We start from the raw sequence: 23899 nt of genomic DNA, 5'->3' as shown, positions 1-23899 counted from the left end.
AGCTCACCATCTAGTAGATAGTAGAAATTAAATGGGTTTCCCTCACTGCCCTTCAGGTAAGAGACAGAACACTATCGTTAGAAGGCAACAATGCTGTAGGTTAATACAGCATAAGGAATGATAAAGAGAGGTAGGTGGAGGACTAAGGTGTAATCAATACAATTGAAGATACTGTACAGATAGGCAAGAGCAGTCAGAGCAAGCCCTGCAGAGCTCTTTCAGAGGTAGTATTACACAACCCATGGATGTTAGCAGGGTGGCATAGCAGGGATACAGTGGGTTTACATGGCAAAGTTTGGGTAGCGGAGGAACATAGGGGTGACTTCCGTGAGAAGAATCCAGAAGCTGCCCCATGTTGGATAAGGAGCTTGCTGCTGGCCAGAGCCGAACCAGTAAGTGATGTTGTTTATGCCTCTGTGAGAGCATATTTAAGAAATGGGAAAAATCAAACAAGCAAACAAAAAACAAACAAACCAAAAAAACAAAAACAACAACAACAAAAAACTGCTGCTCAACAGCAGCTGGGAGAGAGAGGAGTGAGAACCAGCCCTGCAGACACCAAGGTCAGTGAAGAAGGAGAGTGAGGAGGTGCTCCAGACACCAGAGCAGAAGATCCCCTGCGACCTGTGGAGAGGCCCCTGGTGGAGCTGGCTGTCCCCCTGCAGCCCATGGGCCCCACAGTGGGGCAGATCTCCATGCTGCAGCCTGTGGAGGAGCCCCCGGTGGAGCAGGTGGATGTGGCCTGGAGGAGGCTGCGGCCCATGGAGAGCCCCTTGCTGGAGCAGGCCCCGGGCTGGAGCTGCAGCCCATGGAGAGGAGCCCACGCAGGAACAGGGAGTCTGGGGGGAGCTGCCGCCCTTTGGGGGACTTGTGCTGGAGCAGTTTGCTCCTGATGGGTGGACCCCATGGTACAGACCCATGTGGGAGCAGTTCTTGAAGAGGTCTCTCACAATCAAGTTTTCTGTAGTTCTGTCGCTCCATTATTTAGACAGAATCAGTGGAAACAGGGATAGTGGTGATCCCCAAAATGTTGTGGCATCTTAAGATCCTCAGAATGATATGCCTCATTTACTAGGCTGTTAGATGCTTTTAGCATTTTCCTTGTCACATTGCTAACTACTTCACTGTTCCTCAGGGTACAAGAAAGCTTATTATGGAAGCCTTATTTGAGACCTTGTGCTCCACAGGAAGGGGAAAAAACACATGCACACACACACGTGCACACATATACTAACAAATTTTAGCTCTCATTTAGACAGGAGAATTTATGATTTTTCAAACATCAGTTCTTCACGAGGAAATCATAGACAAATGGTAAGATTTGCTCTGTTTAACATATATATTAAAGCTACAGTTTAACAGATCATCACTGCCAGTTTTAAATATTCAGTTAACAACAAAATGGTATATTTTTCCTCAGTGTAGACTCCTAGCAATAATGATTGGAAATAAGGTAAGGATTCAGTTGGATGAATTTTCCTAACATTTGGTTATTTTTCAGTAGTAAATACATATATTTTTAAGTCTAGATAATTAAAGAAATGTCTTCAAATTAACTCTAGTTTTCTTTCTGTATAAGAAACAAATATTTATTTGAATACTACAAACTTCTCCTGAAGAATACAGACTTAGATTTCTGTTTCCAAGGTTTCAATAACAAATTTGATCATGTGATTGTTCAAAGTATTTAATATATATTTTATATGTGTACATATTTCAAATTTAAGTATAGAATGTTTTATTCTTGATTGATAGCAAAAAAAAAAAAGCTTACATGTGATACAATTGAAAGATATAAACATCTTTTTATGAATACAAGTTTTACATTGATCTTTCCTTTTTCTAAAGGCTTTTTATGACTTATTTTATGTCACATGAAAGTTTTACTGTGGGTCTGAAGTGAATCTTGACATCATAGCCACTTAGCATGCTTTGATACATATTGAAAAGTGGTCTCAAAATACACGGACTAGTTGTAGGTTGAAATTAGACTAGAAGGTGTACTCCAGCAATGTACCACACAAACTACAAATACTAATACTCAGTGAGTAATTCTGTAGTCATAGAGCTTATCTGAAGAAATGACCCCAACATGTCTGTGGGAAAGTGGTTGCATTTTCAACACTGATTGTTTTATACTACAGGGCTGCATCTATGGTGCTACACTCTTTGTTAGTGTGGGCATAGATAATTAGGACATATAAGGCTCTAGCTGTGGGGGAAACTAGAGAATTTTTTTTATTTTTTTTTTGCCAAGCTGAGGTGTTTCCTTTGCATGCAGATTGGAAAATAATAGTACTGATATGTAAAAAGTATGCAACATTCATTGTTCCAATAGCATTTTTGACTTTGTTACTCATTAGATTGTACAGGATTTTATGCATCATAACTATTTTTGTACAAACTAGACTCATAATATGTAATCAAAATATAATTTCTGAAAAAGGGAATATATATATTTTCTTTCTGTATTAATGTGGAAAACTGACTTGGTGAGGAAGTTGGATTATTCAGATGTTCAGATGTTTCACTGATTTGGTATAATATAATGTAACAGAAGTATTAGTGGGATTATAGATGAATGTCTAGCCAGATATTGTCAAGAAAAAAAAGTTGTAATTTCTCTTCTCATACCCCAGGATAACCTGGCATGTAACAGCTGGGATATACACGACTGTATTTATAATGCGTTTTAAAAAATAATTTTCTTAATCTGTGTACTGTAATATGATAGTTCGTGATAGACTGGAAAAGTTCATATATGTCTTTAAATTAATTACATTCAGACCTCATTATCATAAAAAATCTTTTGCAAGACATTCTTGGTATCAGACTTTTGTCAAGCTAGGCAGTATTATTTAATTAGAAGTTAAGTGAATTAAAAATGACATCTTTAGAGAGAAAGGTATGTTTGGGCGGTAAGTGGCTCACTATAAAATTTTACAACATCATGATAGAATATTTGCATTAAATATGATCAAGTTACAGTTTATTTAACCTGAAGAAATTGTATATATGAAAGCTTAGTAACTAGAAAATTACTTAAATGAAGATACATGGTAAAGACATTAGTAATTCTATATTTTGTACTCATGATGTCATAGTCTTAATTTGCTCCACTATGCTTTAAACAGCTGGCATTCATTGACCAAATGGAATGAAAAAACACATTTACAATTAAGTTGGATTTTATCAACTGGTGCAAAATTTTAAAACATGCACAATTTCTTAATCTTTATCCTTGGTGAAATGCTGATGCAAAAGGTATTTTTTTCTTTTTAAGGTAAGTATGGGACTATAGTTATTCCATTTACCTCACCTTTTGTCATTAAAAAACAGACAACAACAACAAAAAACAACCACAACAAAAAAACAACAAAACCACATACAAACAAACAAACAAACAAAAAAAACCCCAAACCAAACCAAAACTAAAAAATGAACAAAACAAACAAACAAACAAAAAAACAAGCAAGAAGAAAAATTAATGTATTTTCTCTGCTCAAAGCACAATGTATCCATTTTCCCTACAGGCAAAACAGTTGTGACACACAGTGTTATTCTGGGATAGAAAATCATCAAAGCTATTTTCCAGGCCATAAGCTCATGAGAGCTTGAGTCTGAGATGAGATGATGAAAGCCATGGTATGGTACCAGGTTTGCCCATCAACCAAATTCCACCTGAGATGTGACTAGCTACAGATTGTGCTGACATTAAAAATATGATGGCATGTAGAAAGCTCCTGAAGCTTTCTCCCACCCTGCAAGTATGGTTCAGAATATAGATATGATACACATATGCTGAAGGGCACACAGAGCCCTGTGAAATTTACAAAGGAGACCATTTCCAAGTTCACTGATAAAAAGTGATTAAAAAAAATATTCAATAATGACTGCTTTATGAGTCTGAATGTCACTTGTAAAACGTTGATCAGGTAAGAATTGTACATGTATACCAGTGAGCTCTGCTTTCCCTTTGGCTTTCCCTTCCTCTAAATTTTTTGTAGGGTTCAGGCAATGGAACAGGTACTGACTTTTTTCTAAGTATCATCCAGAAGTGGCACCAGACTGAGCATCACACATGATCTGAGCCCTTCATAACAAGACTTGTTATCTTCCTTCTTCTGTACTTTCATCAGTAGTAATTTTTTTATTGTAACAATGTTGGTATTTTAATTATCATGTCAAGATACTAGTACTACTAGACTCAAAGTAGCAGATGTCCCAATGTCCCAAAGCTTTTGTTGCTTTTGTTTCAAGATGATTTCAGACTCAGGCAGATACCTCTGCATTCAGTTCATTGTTTTTGTTTTTTTTTTTTTTTTTGATTGTTTTTTTTTTTTCCTCCTTCACAACCATAAGGGCCAGAGGCTGATTCTTTAAAACAAGACAAAACAAAAATATATAGAAATTGAGGGGAGCAATATGGCACCTTTAAAAATATTTTCAGGTTACTGACCTAATACAGGTTGGACAATTTTGAGCCCTGAAGTTATTCCTCAAAAAGAAGGCTTCCTGGAGGACTAGTGAGATAAAATCATAGATTTAAATCTAAGGTAGAAAAGAATTGAAAAGTGAAAGGAGAAGCACAAGAATTTTGTACTGACAACAAGTATTTGAGAAGACATGAAATGAACTGACTCGCTAGAGTAGATTCAGAGAATAAAAAGGGAGGAACCTTTGAAGCTGGATATCATTTCTTTAAGCACAGATCTTACTGAATATTTTTATTATGTAACAAAATACATCAAAATGATAAAATATGTTGATGACACCAGGTGATGTCAATATGATGAAGGATTAAACTGTCTTACAAAAAGAATGGAAATACCTTGGGACTGGAAGCAGCGGAAATCAAAAGAAATATTATTAAAGAAATGTAACAAAATATTACAGAAAGCAAAGTCATACTTTTAGAGTATTGGTATGAAGAATTTCTATGGCCTTGTAACTCATCAGTCGGAAACAACGGAGGAGAAGAAAGAAATGGATGTATTAGTTGATCACATTAATAACTTGCAAGCGAGATATGACCTTGTACAAGCTGTCCTAAAGTGCATCTTGAAAGGTTCCCTCTGTTCCTATTTCTTCAGAAAAAGGCAAATACAGGAGTCTAGTGAGACACTCCTCCTGAACTGTGTATATACTTCTGGATGGCCATGTTCAAGATAGAAATACTGACATTAAAACATACATAGAGATTATCGGGAAAACATTAGACTTACAGTATAAGAGAAGCCAAGGGAAGCTTGATGCATGCAGTGTAGCAAAATGAAAGCTGAGGTGGGTTATGATGGTTATGATGGTTGTGCAAATATCAATGGATAAACACTGGGAAAGGAGAAAAACCAGATACAGCGAAGGATAATGTTAACACAGGAACAAAGATGATATACACTGTCCATGAACAAATATGGCTATAAGCTAGAGAGGTTTTGTGTGTGGGTGGTTAGAAATAATCACTCTGTAGCAGAATTGGGTAGCTAAACAAATAATAATATATATTTTCAAGATAACTCTGGCGCAGTGTACACAAAATATTATGTGCCTTAGCTTCAGCAAAAGCAGGAGACAACTTGATTATGTAGTTGCTTCAGTTTGGGAGTATATATTAATATAGTATTTTTGGCCAGTTAATAACATTTCAGTTTTATTTTTAATGTTCTTCTCAACCATATTAAAATTAAAATCATTAAGGGAACCTTCTTTACTGGGTATCTGTTATATACCATGTTCCTGTTTAGTAACCATACAAATTTATGTATTATTGTATATATGGAGTCATGATTCCTAATATGGGAAACTAGTAGATCAGATTAATTGATCAAAATTTTAGATGTATTTGCACCAAGGACCATTGCATCTCTTAGTAAGTTTATTAGAGATTTCAGTCCAGGGATACTGGTTTCTGAGGCCCAGGAAGGCTATTTGGATAGTAGGCCTGTGATCTGTGAAAAGAATAGCTAATACAGGTTTGTACAGAGTTCTTTGTGTCACTGTGAATAGTATAACTCATTTTTATCCAACTTCTAGTAAAACTCCAACTGGATACCATCATGTTTTAAATTCTGCTTGCACCAATTGTATCCAGCATTTCTGTTGTCTGTTTACAGTGAAAATTCTTTTGGTATACATGTATGTTGCTGTAGTGGGTTTACGTGGCAAGGTTTTGGTAGCAGAGGGCCTTAGGGGTGGCTTCTGTGAGAAGGATCTAGCAGCTGCCCCATGTTTGGTAAGGGCCCCACTGCTGACCAGAGCTGAGTCAATAAGTGATGTTCTTTTGCGCCTCTGTGAGAGCATATTTAAGACAGGGGAAAAAAAATGCTGTACCATACAGCAGCTGGGAGAGTGAGAGGAGTGAGGAACAGCCTTGCAGGCACCAAGGTCAGTGAAGAAGGAGCGGGAGAGGTGCTCCAGGTGCTGCAGCAGAAGTCCCCTGCGGCCTGTGGTGAGGACCATGGTGAAGCAGGCTGTCCCCCTGCAGCCCATGGAGTACCATGGTGGAGCAGGGTTCCATGCTGCAGCCCATGGAGGAGACCATGGTGGAGCAGGTGGACCTGCACCGACGGAGGCTGCGGCCTGTGGAAGACCCCTGCCGGAGCAGATTCCGGGCCGGACCTGTAGCCCATGGAGAGGAGAACACGCAGGAGCAGGTGACCTGGCAGGGGCTGCTGCCCGTGGGGGATCCAGGTTGGAGCAGTTTGCTCCTGAGGGATGGACCCCGTGGTACGGACCCATATCTGGAGCAGTTCTTGAAGAGCTGCTGCCTGTGGGCAGCCCACGTCGGATCAGTTCGGCAAGGACTGCATCCCCTGGGAGGGACCCCACAGCACAGGGGATGAGAGTGACTGAGAAGGAGCAGCGGAGAAGAAGCCCTATGGACTGACCATAACCTCCATTCCCCTGTTTCCCTGCGCTGCTCAGGGAGAGGAGGTGCTTTTGGTTTCTTTCCTTTGTTTCTCACTTCTCTAGCTTGTCAGCAATAGGTAATAAATCTTGCTATCCCTATGCCAAGTCTGTTTTGCCCGTCACAATAATTACTGTGCGATCTCCTCATCCTTATCTCAACCCTTGAGCCCTTGTGATTGTATTTTCTCCCCGTTCCTCTTTGAGGAGTGGGAGTGAGAGAGCGGCTGTGGTGGAGCTCGGCCGCCCACCTGTGTAAAACCACCACAGTTGCTAAGCACAAAACTTTCTCGTCTTAACCCAATGCTTTACATTAATCTATTATTACTCTTTAATTTCTTGTTCTTAACAAAAAAACCAAAACAAACAAAAAAAATTGTGTTTTTTGTTGTTGTCTTTTTTGTTGTTGTTGTTATTCCCCCTTCTCATCTGTTTGTTTTTAGGGTGGGTATGAGGAAGGTTGTCATTTGATCATTAACTTTTCTGAATTACATCTGTACATTTATCTTCAGTGTATGTCTTTTTTTTCCCCTTTTGCTGCCTTTTTTTCCCAACTTTTCTTATATTTTATTATTTTATTTGCAAATATATTGCAAATGCTAAAATGCTCATATGTATCCTGAAATTTCATCCTAAAATATGGAAGTAGCTTAATTTCACCATTTTATATGTGATAGTTGCAAAAGTGGTTCTGGTATCTTTAGAATACCATATTAGTGTACAACTGTAAACTACTATTAATCCTATGGGATTTTCTCTCTCTATATATGTATAAACATATATATATACAAATGCGAGTCTGTGGTGGTAATCATTTTCTTAACGCATCTCTTTCTACTCAGTCTGAGGGTTAAATTATGTTATTTGCTTTGATTTGGCTCCTATACTAAAATGTCTTTGAAAACTGAAATTGCAAATAAGTATTATGAAGTATAAAAGAGGATACTTCACACTGTGTAACTATTTGGGACTTATTTTACCTGTGATTTTTATTAATGAAACTATTAGGTATCTTTTTACATGCAAAGATAAATTTGTGCAGTGAGAAGTACAAATTTATTTTAAAAGAGATTTAGCAATTTTTGTGTGAATTTATCTCTGTAATATGGAGGTAATTTTAGCTATTTTATTTAACTATAACTATACTTGAAAAAAAAAAGTTACTCTGTAGTAATAATTTATATACTCTCAATTTTGTTGGAGTCAGTCATGGTTAACCTTTGGACCACTATAGATCAATAGATCACTGTTAACTATTTTAAACTTTATCTCTTTATCCTTTTTTTTTTTTTTTTTTTTGTTTGGTGGGAAATCACATTTAATGTATCTATTGTATCTAATGTTGTCATGAAGCAAAATAATAATAATAATGTGAAAACACAGTAGTTAATTTGTAGTGGAAATAACCAAAAGTTTACATAGTGAAAATCTGTGAAATTGCTAAGCAGATATTGAATCCTTTAGTACAGTGATTGTGTTGATTATAAGCTCAAGAAGGAAATTCTCAGATACCTAGCAGGGCTGAGCTAGGCTACCAGCTCTCAACTGCCACCAAAACTTCAGCCCTGGATATGGGGAAAGCAGATTTCGGGCTGCTCAGGAAACTAGTCAGCAAGGTCCCCTGGGAAACTGCTTTTGAAGGCATTGGCGTCCACCAGTGCAGGTCAATCTTTAAGCACTGCCTCCTAAAAGCACAAGATCAGGCAATTCCAAAATATCGGAAGGCAGGCAGGCGAGGCAGAAAGCCAGCCGGCTGACCAGGGATCTTCTACTGGAGCTTAGGCGGAAAAAGAAAGTGTACGGCTGCTGGAAGGAGGGTCAGGCGATGAGGAAGGAATACAGGGATGCTGTTCTTGTTTGTAGGGAGAAAATTTGTGTGGTTAAAGCCCAACTAGAGTTGAAGCTGGCCAGGTCTGTGGGAGACAATAAAAAAGTTTTTTTTTTAGATATGTGAACAGAAAAAGGAGAACCAAAGAAAACATAGGTCCGCTACTAGCTGGAGAAGGTCTCCTCACAGACAATGACATAGGCAAAGCAGAGACGTTTAATGCCTTCTTCGCCTCTGTCTTCAACACTGATGATGGGCTTCGGGACCCAGGGTGCCCTGGGCTGGAGGACCATGACAGTGGAAATGACAAACTCCCAACCGACCCTGAATGTGTGTGGGATTTGCTGCTCCACCTGGATCCATACAAGTCCATGGGTCCGGATGGGATTCATCCCAGGGTGCTTAAAGAGCTGGCTGATGTCATCGCGGGACCTCTCTCAATTATTTTTCAACGATCTTGGGAATCTGGAGAGGTCCCATTGGACTGGAAGCTGGCAAATGTTGTGCCAATTTTCAAGAAGGGTAAGAAAGAAGACCCTAGCAATTACAGGCCTGTCAGTCTCACGTCAGTGCCTGGTAAAATTATGGAGAGGATGATCCTTGAAGTTATTGAGGCGCGCCTAGGGGACAATGCAGTCATTGGTCCCAGCCAACATGGGTTCGTGAGGGGTAGGTCCTGCCTAACAAATTTAATTTCCTTTTATGATAAGATCACCCATCTAGTCGATCAAGGGAAACCAGCTGATGTGATCTGTTTGGACTTCAGCAAAGCTTTGGACACGGTTTCCCATAGGATCCTACTGGACAAAATGTCCAGCATACAGCTAAACAAAAACATCATACAATGGGTGAGCAATTGGCTGACGGGCAGGGCTCAAAGGGTTGTGGTAAATGGGGCCACATCTGGCTGGCGGATGGTCACTAGTGGGGTCCCTCAAGGTTCTATTTTAGGGCCAGTCCTCTTCAATGTTTTTATAAATGATTTGGATGTAGGACTAGAAGGTGTTTTGAGCAAATTTGCCGATGACACCAAACTTGGAGGAATTGTGGACTCGGATGAAGGTGGAAAGGCCTTGCAGAGAGATCTGGACAGATTGGAGAGCTGGGCAATCACCAAACACATGAAGTGTAACAAAAGCAAGTGCCGGGTCCTGCACCTGGGATGGGGCAACCCTTGCTATACGTACAGACTGGGCGATGAGACGCTGGAGAGCAGCCCCACAGAGAGGGATCTGGGGGTTGTGGTTGACAGCAAGTTGAATATGAGCCAGCAGTGTGCCCTGGCAGCCAGAAGGGCCAATCGTATCCTGGGATGCATCAAGCACGGCATCGCTAGTCGGTCGAGGGAAGTGATTGTCCGGCTCTACTCTGTGCTGGTGTGGCCTCACCTCGAGTACTGTGTGCAGTTCTGGGCACCACAGTACAAGAAGGACATTAAACTGTTGGAGAGTGTCCAGAGGAGGGCGACGAAGATGGTGAAGGGCCTAGAGGGGAAGACATATGAGGAGTGGCTGAGGTCACTTGGCCTGTTCAGCCTGGAGAAGAGGAGGCTGAGGTGGGACCTCATCGCAGTCTACAACTTCCTCACGAGGGTGAGTGGAGAGGCAGGTGACTTATTCTCCATTATCACCAGTGACAGGACTCGTGGGAACGGTGTTAAGCTGAGGCAGGGGATGTTTAGGCTGGACATCAGGAAGAGGTTCTTCACCGAGAGGGTGGTTGCACACTGGAACAGGCTCCCCAGTGAAGTAGTCACTGCACCAAGCCTGTCTGAATTTAAGAAGCGATTGGACTGTGCACATAGTCATGTGGTCTAAACTTTTGGGTAGACCTGTGCAGTGCCAGGAGTTGGACTTGATGATCCTTTTGGGTCCCTTCCAACTCGGGATATTCTATGATTCTATGATTCTATGATTCTCTCCTGGCAGAGCTGTAACTGCTTATCTAGTGAGTTTGTTGCAGCTTTGGGTAGTGTTTGGGATTCTTCAGATGGGTCTGTAGGTCCCTCTTTGTGCCCCAGTGTAGGTAAGAAGTGAATGTGGCACCCAGCATATCTATTGAGGTGATGCAGTAAGGGCGTGGGAGACTACAGGCAAAGCCACCATGCACTCTCAGCCTTGGGTGGGCAAATTTGTTTTCCCAGAGAAACTTACATGTTCCAAATCTAATGAGATAGCCTCAGAGTTTTGACTCCAAGTGATGGGATCTAATAATCCCAGGTTGGTAAGGAGAACCTGAATAAGTGGCACCTGTGTTATGAGCTGAAAATTCAGAGCACTCAGTGGGAAAGTTTATAACATATACTACTCCATAATAAGTATTGTTATGTATTTGCTTCAAGCACTAAGTCTTCTGAAATTTTTATTTATTGGAGAAATGGAAGTAATTCATACACTTTGGGTTTCCTGCCTTTCCTATTTCAAAAGATTCTCTGGCTTTTTTTTTTTTTCTCAAGCATTTTTCATCTCTCCGTTGTTTTCACAGAAGATCTGATACTGGGCTTTACAGAAATCCTCTAAGGGTTAAGGAAAACCCTTTCACCATGAAATTTTAGTAGCGGTTTTTGGCAGAGGTTATGTATTGAAAATTCTCTCCCTTGTGTGCTGCAGGAAAATGTTGGCAGTTTGGCACAATCACTCAGTATACTGAGGTGAAGTCCATGCTGCTACTAAAAGAGCATCCACAGCAGTGTGTATTTTGCTGGGAACATCAGAAGCTATTTAGAGCAGCTGTGGCAGAATAAAAAGAAAAGAACTAGACCATTTTTCTTGACTTTAACACACGGATCTAGCACATATCCTCAGAGGTTCACTCACCATGTGCTCTCCAATGATTTTGAAAGTATTACACGGGCAGGAGCTATCCTGGTGGAATAAGAGGTGGTTCAGATTCTTTCACCTGTACTTGAAACCCAGAAAATATCCCAGTATCATTGCAAGAATTGGACTTGGAATCGGATCTGACTTTGTGGGAAATAGAGAGAAAGCCAAGGAATAGGCTCTAGAAAGTGCATTTAGAAGGACCTTCTCAAATCTGGAGTTTCCAGAATTGAAATATTCACTTCTCTATAGTGAAATTTGCTGGTTCCATGCACGTTTTCAAGCTTTATGAGTTTAATGTATGATTTAGTGTGTGCCTGTTTAACTATTTATCTTTCATTTTTCTCCCCAAATATTGAATGTTTCTGCTGTTTTTATGAAATATGACTGAACAGATATAACTTCCTCTAAGCTGTATGAGATCTTCAGAAGAGACAAATATTGTTAAATATCTGGGCAGTGAGAGAAAGTGATATATCATTTCACACTAGTCTAGAGACCCAGGAAGGATACTTCATAAATGCCCCAAAAGCTTCAACTGAAGCTAACAACCTTGCAGATACTAATGACAATCAATGAAACTCAGTCCTAAGCAGACAGCTTTCATAAGTCCTGCATCACTCTAATGAAATTTACTGAGACTTGGAAACATACCTTCATGTGGATTAGACAAAAGGAGGAAATTCCATTCACATGCACTGCTACAGAGGAGAGTAACATCAGAAATATTTTCATCTGTAAAATTTAGTGGAAGAAGCTGTCCCCATTGCACAAGATATAAGGAAGGAAAATTGAGAGTGAAAGAGAACTACATAATGATATAGCTACAAAAAGGGACTATTGTCATGGAGTTAAAATAGATTTTTGTTTGAATGGGCCATTTTAAAAGCGTTGACCTATGATAATGGTACTGACAGGTTTTAAAGATGGATTTTTCGTATTTTAAAGAAAAAAATTATCAGTCAGCATACCTGCAGTGAGAGTTGTTTATCTTTAAAAGGTAGTCATGTGGCATATAATGTCTCTGTTACATTCTACCTAATGTGGTTCAAAAATGATTTAATTTGTTAAGATAGTAGAAGAAGCTTACAAATATAGCATATGAACATCAACTTCAGTGACTAAACTGAAGAACAACAGTGCAAGAGGATGAGAGGAAGAAACCTTTCTCTCCAAGTACAATTCTATCCAAATCAGTAGCAACAATAGCAATGGTAACTACTAGTTAAAAATAGTTACTTACAAAAATAAGTAATAATTACTTAGAATGTAAAGTAGATAGTGTAGTTGCTAATGTTGTCTTTGGACATGACTGGTGCCTAGCAGTCCCTTACAATTACAAGATCTCTCTGTGCTGAGCGAGTATCATCTCTCAGGGTTCCAGAAAACCTTCAGTTTAAATATGCAGGATAAATTCTCCCTTCAAGTCATACATCACTTAAATGGTAAAACGAAGAAAATTTACCTCGGCTTTCTTGAGAGCAATGCCTGGCATGCCAGAGCAGTTTGTCTCTAACCAATTTTTCCAGCTTTCTATTCAAACCAATATTTTTCCTTGAATTCATATCACCTTAAAATATTTTTCCTTTTCTAATTTCTCCTGCCCCTCTAAATTTTTGAAACTTAGCAAGTTCAGATCACAGTTGCAATAATTTCCTGCCAATGCATTACACCTACATTTTTTTGGTCAAAATTTGAAAATGGAATGTAATGTGCCATCTGAGGTGAATAAAATCACTGCTATTTTACTCTGAACCTTATTGCTGTAGTATCTTTTTTCTGATGTTTGTGATATCAATTTTTGATTTACTTCACTGGCCAGCTTGACTTTTAGAAAACAATATGATGAATTTTTGAAGCACAACATCTGAGACCAAGAGCCTCTTTACCCTACAAAATAATCTCTGTGGTTTTGGCAAGTTTTTTGTACCGGTTGTTAAAGTTTCATTTTCATCTTGCAATCCCTCTCACCCACACTTCACTTGGTTGCTGCCCACCAGTGGTGCATTGTAGGGAATACATGAAAAAGAGAGTAAAACATGATAGCTATTTTTATTATATTAATAGAAATAATATATGTCAAAGCTAGGATATAGTTGGCTATTCTTTGTCAGAGAAAAAGAATAAGGTGAATATTATACAACTATATATACTTAGGAATTCTTACTACTTTTTTCTGTGCTGCTTTCTTTCAGTAAATATAGTTTAATTTAAGATAATAGAATCATTGCTCTTGAATGCAAAAAAAAGTATATTTGCTACTTTTTCTTTTCCATATTGTTTGCCTAGGAATGGCATACATATTTCAGTGGACTTCTGAGCTGCTGTATTGCTTGTCTAGAAAGACTTTTCAACTACTGTCATTATACTGAGCACTTTCTAGTATATGATTAACATTTATCATGTCTAGTTTGTTCCTCTTGTCATATAGCTTCAAGGAGAAATGGCATATGGTGTGCAATGTTTTCTTTTGACTGCATTTTTATTTGTTTCAGTTTGTTTTAGAAAGATACTCATGCCTTGGTACTTGCCATCTCCCATAAAATTTAAGGGAAATGCACCTTGCATTGGGGATGAAAAATGGTGGTATTTATGCTAGTCTGTGTTTCTAAGAAAGCCATTCCATTGTTTACAATTTTATGAACAAGTACCTATAATTTCTTTGAAATTACCATTAGAGCTATGAAAACATGTAGCTCAGTATGGACAAGATTGCAGACTGAACTGGTGAAGAGTGAAGGTATGTGTTCAGCCAAAGGAAATTGTGTAGTAGATGCCAGTTCTTCAAGTAACTTTTCCCTGACTATCAACATCACCTGCATTTCATTTAGGTTCAGTGTCAATAAGCTGCTCTTCACTCATGAGTCATTTTTTTCCAAACACTAGGCCATCGTAGACATTGTAAGGGAAGGCAAAGTTTATATTGTGTGAATATTACCTCCTCTGGAAACCTGTGCTATCTGAGCATTTCTTGCTGCTGCAAGTAGGTAGCAAATAGACGTGGAAAAAAAAATAATATGTGGTATTGATAAATGAGGGGCTGCGTCATAGAGGAGTGATTTCCCATAACTATTTTGGGCATGTCCTGCCAGGAAGGACATAAATCCTTCTAATTCACTCAGCTTGCCTCTAACACCTTTGTGGGGAAAGGCCCCATTATTCCCTGCTGGTGAAGCCAATTACTCCAGATGATGAGAGTGGATATCTTGCACCTATGCACTAACAGGCAGCAATCATGTAACAAACCATTAAAGCTGCTTCTACTCAGCACAATGATCTAAGTCTGCATTGTCTTAAATATATAGTCTCTGCTTCACACAAGTGACCTTGCAGATTTTTTATTATTATTATTATTAGTTTTTTTTCTCCTCCCCCCCTCCGTAGTTTCTCTATGAATTTAGTCAGGAATGGAAGGGTTGATGATAAACAGTGGGTATATCTCTCATATATTGCTTGCAACATGTGAAGGAGGACCCTTTTGTTTTCTGAATTGAGTGCTAGCTGTCTTGGACATGAGTGTCTATGGCTGTTCAGAACTATGTTTCATGGGAGGGAGAGGGCAGAAGTTGGATTCACAGTCTAAAGTCAATTACAGATGTCATGTGAGGTGAGACCTTTAAACTTGGAAAATATAAGTACATTATTACTTGACTGGTACAGGTGAAAGAGATCGGTGTTATCTAAGAAGACATTAAATGTGTGTTGTCTCTGTGAAGAAGGTTGACTCAGGATGACTCTCAGTAGCCTTTTTTTCTTTTTTTTTGGGGGGGGGGGGGGGCAGGGGGTCAGCACCCCAGATCTGACAGTATGGATTAGCATAGTTCTAGAAGGTTAACTGGAGGCTTTTGTCTTGCTGAACATCTTCAGGATAGGGCTAAATTATTTCTAAGTTGTCCACTGTATCGAATTTCATCTTGGATATTTTCCCTTCATGTGGGTATTTCCTCTTCATCTGGTCTGTGATGTTGTAACTTCTTCTTTTTTTTTTTTTCCTCCCTCACAACTGTAGTATTGTTTTCCATAATATTATTGTTATGCGATTGCCCGTAATCTTTTTTAAAAAAAATGCCTGTGGTAATTACATTGTGGTTCATTATGTGCCACTATAATAGTAAATACATAGAAAATATTAATTTTGCATATTTGATTAAAGATTTCGCAATCTTAACCTCTGTGCCTACTCTAGACAATTTCAATAATCAATGTATACATTTTCCCTACATGATGAAATCATCAATGAGTATTTATATGCATGTCACTAGAGTCCTGTGTGCATTCTTTATTTCATTTCATACATTTCTTTCTGTTATCTATTTGTTTTAAAACGCCTACATTATTAACAGCATCCATAATATTTCAATTATAATTTTCTTTATGGTATTTGGATACTCATTATACTTCTACACATCTGTTTTCTTTTTCTATTTTTTTCTTCCTTCCATTTTTATGTTTCATTGTTCTACAGTATTAATTCTTTCACTGGAACTTGCAGTCTGTTATGTTTTCATTTCAATATAGATATCTTGTTTATAACATAATTCCAGTAATTAACCTGTCAAGATTTTTTTTGTTTTATCTTTATATAGAGTTCACGTATACCCACATTAGGAATTATCTTCACAGAATGAGAGATAAGCTTTGCTGTCTGTGTTCTATTTCACTAGATTTTTTCTCTTCAAACCATTTGCTACAGTCTTAGGTCTCAAATTCTTTTGTGCACCCATGTCCAATTTATATTTAATACATGTTTCATTTCTGTTTAATGTAGTATTCCAGTCAATGGACAAGGTTTCTCTTGAACAGTTCCCATAAACAAGTCCTCTTCGTCAATGTTGTTTCTTCTTTTTCTACAGTAGATGAAATCCTGTTTGTTCTGGACAATTTAGTTTCTGTGCAGAACATTATTGGTGTCATGTCCTTTGTTAAGAATACATAGGCTTTATTTCTCAATGGGTATATTTTATCATTGTTTTGAGTGCTTTTCAAAAATAATTTATTTCTTGCAAGTAATGGACACTGGCTACATCCAAAATTTGTAGGTATATTCTGTGAGCATTTTTGTGAGTTTTGCAAAGTCATTCTATTTATATTTTGAAAATTCCTTGTAACAAGCACTTTGTCCCTATATTCAACTTGAAGGCCTGCACCATGCTTTCTTTGTTTTCACCATCCTTTCACCAAATTTAGTAATCTGGTCTATACATTTAGGAGAACTGATAAAAGCAGGAAAGTCTAAACTGAATTTCCCTCATAGTCCACTTCTTATTTTTGTCTTTTTGAAGTCTTTTAAGATCTGGTCTCAAATTAGGGATTTAATGGAAGTAAGCAATTAACAGTTGCCTATTTGGTAGCTGATGCATCCTTCAAAAATTTATCTGCCTTGTTACAGTTTCCTGTAAACCACATCTCTGTAAATTATCAGCTTCTGATTTCAGCGGTGTAGTTTGGTAACTAATCTGTTTTTATGTTACTGAGAACTAAAACTCATTGTCAGAAGACATAATTACCACATACACTTTTTTTTTTTCCTGCTTTTGTGAAGAAATCACTTTCTTGTATCTTAGTTGTTTACACTCATTTCTGGATACAGAGGTTTTTTCAACAGTTTCAATTCCCCATCTACTTTTCTCCTTTTCTCCGTCTTGTTTTCAAGACATTTGCTCTGTAATACCACCCAATGTTTATATCATATGCAGTTGTTGAACTCTTTAAACATTTTTATGGAATTGGTCATGTAATAGACAACAAGAAAACTACAAACATTTAGAGAAAGATAGCTGGAAGGAAAGACAAGGTTTATCTCACTGGATCTACAGATAATATGCAACCTGTCACAGTATTTCCCCATGATACCCTCACTGCAAGTTTCAATAGCCATTTATTTACTCAAAAAGCATTTCTGAGACCCTCCCATACGTTAGGCAGGTGTATTCAACCTTTCCATCAGGCTCTAAGCTGCCATGGCTCAGGGAAGCTATCAACAGGTCCCACAAGACTTGTTCTACCAAGCCAGTCTGTGGAGCCTCCACCATGTATTTTCACTCCACACTGGGCTTCCAAATATCTTTGGAAATGCCAGCATGCCTCCATGGAAAGAGGTAAAGACAGCAGAAGATAAAGCTTATTCTCCCAACATGCAGACCCAGAAAATTAAGGTTCATCTGCACCACAGTGCTTTCTTCCTTGCAGAGCAGAACTATTTCTAGTGTAGCCATTCCTGACCTTCACTTGGTTGGAAGTTGGTCCCATCCATGTCCTGTCTCTGCTTTCACGATCCATGTGGATGGGAGAGGGATAACAGGCAACTGGAGTAATAATTCAAGTAGGCTTTGAAAGAACAAGCTGGGGGAAGGCCTTGCCTATGCCAGATGCATGAACAATTATTTAGGGTTTATCCAAGAGGCCTATTTCCATTTCCCAAACTTTTTTTTTTGGCAGAAAAACAAATCATATTTCTTCCTGAAACAGGTTTAGGACTGCTCCAAGTAATCGATTTCAACTTTGACCATGAGCTGTACACCTAGGTAAGGTGCAAAAGGGTAGTTCTAATCAATTTCTGCCTTTTTAATGGCAAACTTTTTCTTTAATCTTCCTCTTTTTCTGTCCTTTCTTTTCCTTGTCCTTCTTTCTCTCCATCTTCTTCTCACTCTACTATTGTGCTGCCACCTGTCTGTAGGCTTGTGCTCACTGTGCATTCTTGTGTGCTGATTAAGTCAGCACTAAAAGGGAGGAAAACAAACAAACAAAAAAACCCACTAATTTTGTTGTTGTTGTTGAGTTTGTTTTCTGGAATTTAATGCACCAAATCAGTTAATAAATCTGATAAGCATTGGCATAAGTTATGATGCAGAAGCTTGTATAAGAGAGCAAAGGAGATGCAAAGGGGGAATGTGAGTTGCACCCTTCAGCAGAGGTGAGCTGTAAAATCAACTGAAACAGCAACCTTGGAAATACTAGGTTTGAAGAAGTCTGTGTAGGACAGGTATCACAATACTGTGCTATGACTACAGTGTGGGAGTAGGACCAAACAGGCATCTTGCAAGGTCACCTCGTTCCCAGCACTGACCGTATCATAGCAGAAAGTACAGAGAAGGAATGCTATTGGTCACAGCCTGTCCTATTGCCGGTGGACCTATTAACTTAATTTCAAAGGAAAAAAATAAAAATGAAAAAAGATTCAAGGAGCTTGCGGCTGTTCCAAGGTGAATGATGCTGATTTAGTTCCTCATTGCCAAAAAGGCAGTGCCAGAGCTGTTTGCTTGAGTGACCAAGGCACTGAGAAATAGCTGTGAAGGTGAAACATGCATCTGGTCTCAGATGTCTGTGAACCTCTGATTAGGCCACAGTTTGTCACTGTACCCTTCATGAACAGCAAAAGTAGCCATATATATTTTCTTCCTCTTTAATATACCATTGTATAAATGTGTAAAAAACAACATCTTACAGCGGAATAGAAAAACTCAAATCCACTTCTGAGAAGTGGTAGGACTTTCTTTTGAAGGCTTCTGGACTTTCCATCTCCAGTTCTATAAAGCCTGCAAACGACAAAAAGCAAGCACTTGATGACAATGTCAGATACTTTGATTGCCTTGTGTATTTTCTCATTTTTTTGGCCAGCGAATTCCTCAAGAGTTTTGGCCAGTGAACTCCTTCTTCCCGACACAAATAATTAAGTCTGCTTTAGAAAGTCTGTTCCAAGCTGGAATCACTCTTACACATATCAGGCGGAAACTATGATAGAGTCAGGTCAAGGTCACCCTTTCAGCCCCTTGCCAGATTTACATAAGGTAGATCAGTAGACAAACTCTGAAAATCCTGAAGATAGTCCATTGTCTCTCCCTGTACTGGACAAGTTTTAATTATTTTACTTCGATGTACCAGCAAATAGATGCCCATAAGTAAGTGTCAAAAATCGGTCATGATAAAAAACAATACAGCTTTATGAGCAACAGAAGGGCAGATACCAGCTCCTTAAAACCTGGACTTCCGATTCATAGAATCATTTAGGTTGGAAAAGACCTCTAAGGTCATCAACCTTTAACCTAGCAATGGCAACTGACCGTTAAACCATGTCACTAAGCTCTACATCTACAGATGGAGGTTTTTTGAAGACCTCTAGGGATGATAACTCAACTAGTTCCCTGGCCAGCCTGTTCCAATACTTCACAACTCTTTCAGTGAAGAAAATTTTCCTAATGTCCAACCTAAACCTGCTCTGGCACAACTTAAGGCCATTTCCTCAGGTCTTATGATGTGGTGCTTGGGAGAAGAGCCCAGTCCCCACCTTTCTCCTTTAAGAGAGCATTAAGGTTTACCCTGAGTCCAGGTAGAGCAGCAGGTCTCTCACTGTTTCCACCTGAACTGTAGGGGGTCACTTCTGCTCCTCATCCCAGACTTCCAGGTCGGGAGGCTGAGTACTCCAAGAATAAGTGGTCTGACAGATTAAAGACAGATGTAAAAAAGGCATTAAGAACCTCAGTCTTTTCCTTATTCTCAGTAGTCATGTTCCCCCCTGCGTCCAGTAAAGGATGGAGATTCTCTTTGTCCCACCTTTTGCAGTTAATATATTTATAAAAACATTTTTGTTATCCTTAACCATAGTGGCCAGGTTGAGCTCACGCTGGGCTTTAGACTTCCTGATTTTTTCTCTGTATACGCTGGTAACTTCCTTGTCCTTTCCCTGAGTTGCCCGTCCCTTCTTCCACCAGATCACAATTATTGAAGTAATATTGAGGCAAAGTTTAACTAATGTTGACTTGAGAATACCTTGGGACAACTTTGAAGATCCAGATTTGCCAACGTTGACCTTTACCTGCCTAACAGTTACTTTTCATATCTGCTTTTCTAAGGATAGTTGGAGTGGCAGTTGTGGCTGGTGTTGTGGCTTCACCTGTACTGTTCATCCATTTAGAAGTTGCTATAGACAGTATTCTAATTTTCATTGGTTTTCAACAGGGGTGGCGTGTCCGTGATCTGTGAGCTGCATGTTGCCTGCCAGAATTATTTTGTAAGACTGCAGCCTGATCCCTCCTGCTTTCCTGACAGCTATTACCTTATCAAATATCTGCAATATGGGCATGTGCTGTTACGTCCTGCAACTCAGGGAAGAGTACTTCTACCTCCAGATGCAAGATCTGATTCATACGTGCAGCCTCTTGTCTCATAGGACATCGTGTTGAGTTGATGTTGGATATAGGGTAGATGTTTTGCCACTCAAATGAAAAGGTGGCAGACAACTCTCAGTCTTTTTCTCAGGGAATATGGGGTCTTTGCCACCTGAAAAACTGGACTTACTGACTCACACTATCTCATCTAATTGTATTCTTTTTTGATCTTTCCCCTAATTTTCAGGTTGTGGTCTTAATGACCTATATAGGATACTCAGAAGAAACACATTTTTTTTTTCCTTTTCTTTCAAACAAATGCAAAGTTAATCAGCTAAGGGAAAAAAATAAGGAGGATGAAACTAATGTTTTTTGTTTGTTTTTTTTTCATTTAGTTTGCTATTTAGTATGTTTATCTTTCAGGGATTAATTTTGTTAAGCATTTTTAATGAGTTAAATTAGTTTTGGATTGCATGAATCATCTGAAAAGACTAATAAAAAATATTAAATACAATATTTAAGATCCACATTTTGAAACTTCCAAGCAATAACAATGTTCAAGAGAAAATGAGTATAAAAAGCAACTTTCTTCACTTAATCATCCATGCAACCTTACATCGAGGCAAAAAAATAGATTCAACATTTTTCAAAGTTCAGCTTACAGGTGGTCTGTTTTACTCAATTAATCACACCACGGGTCTATGAAATTTAAAATATGTTTTCCTTTTTTACTACTACATTGCATCTGTTCAAAATCATATATATATATATTTAATATCAAAATAAAGATTAACTGTAAGATATGAACAGCAGCTGTCAAATATATTTAAAAAAAACAGACCCATTTTTTTCTTAGAGTACAGCAAGGACACTTTTTGCATTTTTTGGTGGCTTTCAGACTCAGGTATGTGTATATATATACCCTTGTCCATAAAAAATACTTTGCAATCTGTTTTGAATACTTGTTCATGAAAATAAGGTAATTTTCAAATATTTTTTTAACCATTCCTACTGATTTAAAGGATTTAAAGGATATACATGGATTTTCTGTTTTTGAGTAATTATCTGTTTCAAATTGAAAGGTCAATGTCCGTATATCATCACTCACAGTAACTGGTGAACACATCAGTAATCATCACTCACGTAACTGGTACAGGGCCTGGCTTTGCTTCTATTGGGCAAACTACTGTTCTCCCAATGTTCTTTTAAAGGAATTCTTCTAAGAGCATTTAGCATAAAAAAAGCATCTCAAAATATTTTTCTATAATTTTACATGCAGGATTTTTGTTTTTAATTGCTTACTTTAGTTTATACTTAACCACACTGATATGCCAAGATAACACTTGATATTTTTTGATGTAACGACACATAACGGCCCTAACACATGGTATGCTGTGGTCAGTCTCCAGTATTCCATTGTTAAATTAACTTATGTCTATTAGTAAAAGATCATTTCTTTCTGCTGTAATTAATAACACCAAATATCCAGCCTTGTATTTTATGCATGCTTCCAAAAATCTTTTCCCCCCCTTGACTGCAGTTCTTCAGTACAACATGAGTTTTACCTAATTAAAATTTTCTTTTTTCTTTTTTTTCTTTTTTTTTTCATGAAACAGTGTGTTTCTTCAGTAATTACATGTATTACAGAATCTGCGTAAGTTTCTGTTCCCTTAGCTGCATTATTTATTTTTACATTAGCCACATATGGAACATTAGCATTCCATTTATCTCCAACTGCAAATAGTTTTGTGAAGAGATATAAATCATAAGACATCTGGTTATAGATAGACAAAGTTTTAGAAACATAATCATATTCTAAGAGTAATGGTTTAATCTGACAGGGCAATGCTGTGTTATGGTTTACCAAAGTGTCCAAATATCCCTAAGTGTATTAACGGTTGAAAAGTGCTGTTTGGTAAAAACTGAAATGTTCATGACTTGTAGTCATAATATTGACTAGTTCTGTTAAAAAAATAAATAAGAAAGAAGGCAAAATATCGGAGATACTTCATTTTAACTCTTTTCTTTAATTGAAAGTTGCTTTGTTTTGTTTTGTTTTTTACGACTTCAAGACAAAGTTTTCAATTCTAAGTTTTGATACCAAGGAAAAGACCCCCCCCCCCAAAAAAAAAAATTTGAAGAATTAAAACCAGTATTTAAATTTTAAATAAATAAACCAGTATTTAAATTTGCTTGTGGAGAACTCTCAGTTCTCCTTCAAACCAAACATGAAAACAAACAAGTAAAATAAAAATCCACACTAGTCTCCAACTGAGGTTTTCAGTTTCAATTTTCATTTTTTAAAAGCTTAATCTTGATCATCATTTCTGAGCACAGTTTTTGCAACAATGGAAATATTATGCATGAATTCATTACTGTAGTACTATTCATATTCACACAGCTGGTGCAGCATTCAGATTAGAAGAGAACAACTACAAGCTGTGTGTCCTCTCTTATCTCCATTCCTATTATTTAGGCTGTTTTTGAAAATTTAATGTCAGTTGATTAAACAACCAAGATCTCTCCAGCCAGGTTTTGCCCCCTTTGATATACGGATTCTAGTCTTTCTTGGTTGCTCCTTCCTCTGCTTGGTTCACAGACTGAAAAGCCCTCCCATGTTAGACATTTCTCTTGAGTCTCTGGCTTTGAAACATTTAACATGATTACTACTGTCACTATTAGAGAGCATTGTTTGTGAACAAAATATTTGTCAGCCACTCCCTTATTTCTGAATTTCTCATCCCTAATGACAAAACAATTCCTGAGAGCTTCAAAGGAGCGTTATTAAAATTCAAATCACGGATAGCACCACCCTGAAATTCAAATATACTTCCACCTTCCCTTGGAGTTTTAAAGTGAAATTAACAGCATTTATATAACATGCTTTTAGGAGTGTATACTTCTCCTAAGTAGTTAAAACACCCCTTTATAATCTTCAGTATCCAGTTATTGAAATAATGTTACTTTTTTCAGAGCAGGAAAAAAAAAAGAAGCCTTTCTCCCCCCATCACACTGGGAAAATAGTTTAGGGGTTTTAATTGTTATCATACTACTATTGCCATAAAATCCCCTCTACAGCTTTTGCATACATATTTGGTAAGTTGTTCCTCAAATAACAGATGTAGTAAAACTATTTCCACAGATTTTTGTTCCACGCAACTCCCTTGAATGTCCCTAATTCTCTCCCACAACTCCTCAGACCCTGTACTGAAACCCCAAATCCCTCTGCCTTACAGTAAACA

General features: G+C 38.0%; 1 long non-coding RNA gene across 1 annotated transcript; it reads left to right on the top strand.

The window, feature by feature from the left end:
- The first annotated feature begins 14016 nt into the window (after positions 1-14016).
- On the top strand, positions 14017-21498 carry LOC308190580. Its single transcript, XR_013947345.1, has 2 exons — positions 14017-15160; positions 20509-21498. It is a non-coding gene; the product is annotated as an uncharacterized lncRNA (long non-coding RNA).
- The last annotated feature ends 2401 nt before the right edge of the window (positions 21499-23899 follow it).

Source organism: Anser brachyrhynchus, assembly GCF_964034855.1.
Source record: "Anser brachyrhynchus genome assembly, chromosome: 2".
NCBI lineage: Eukaryota > Metazoa > Chordata > Aves > Anseriformes > Anatidae > Anser > Anser brachyrhynchus.
Note: the sequence above shows the minus strand (reverse complement) of the source record. Positions and strands in the feature narration are given on the sequence as shown.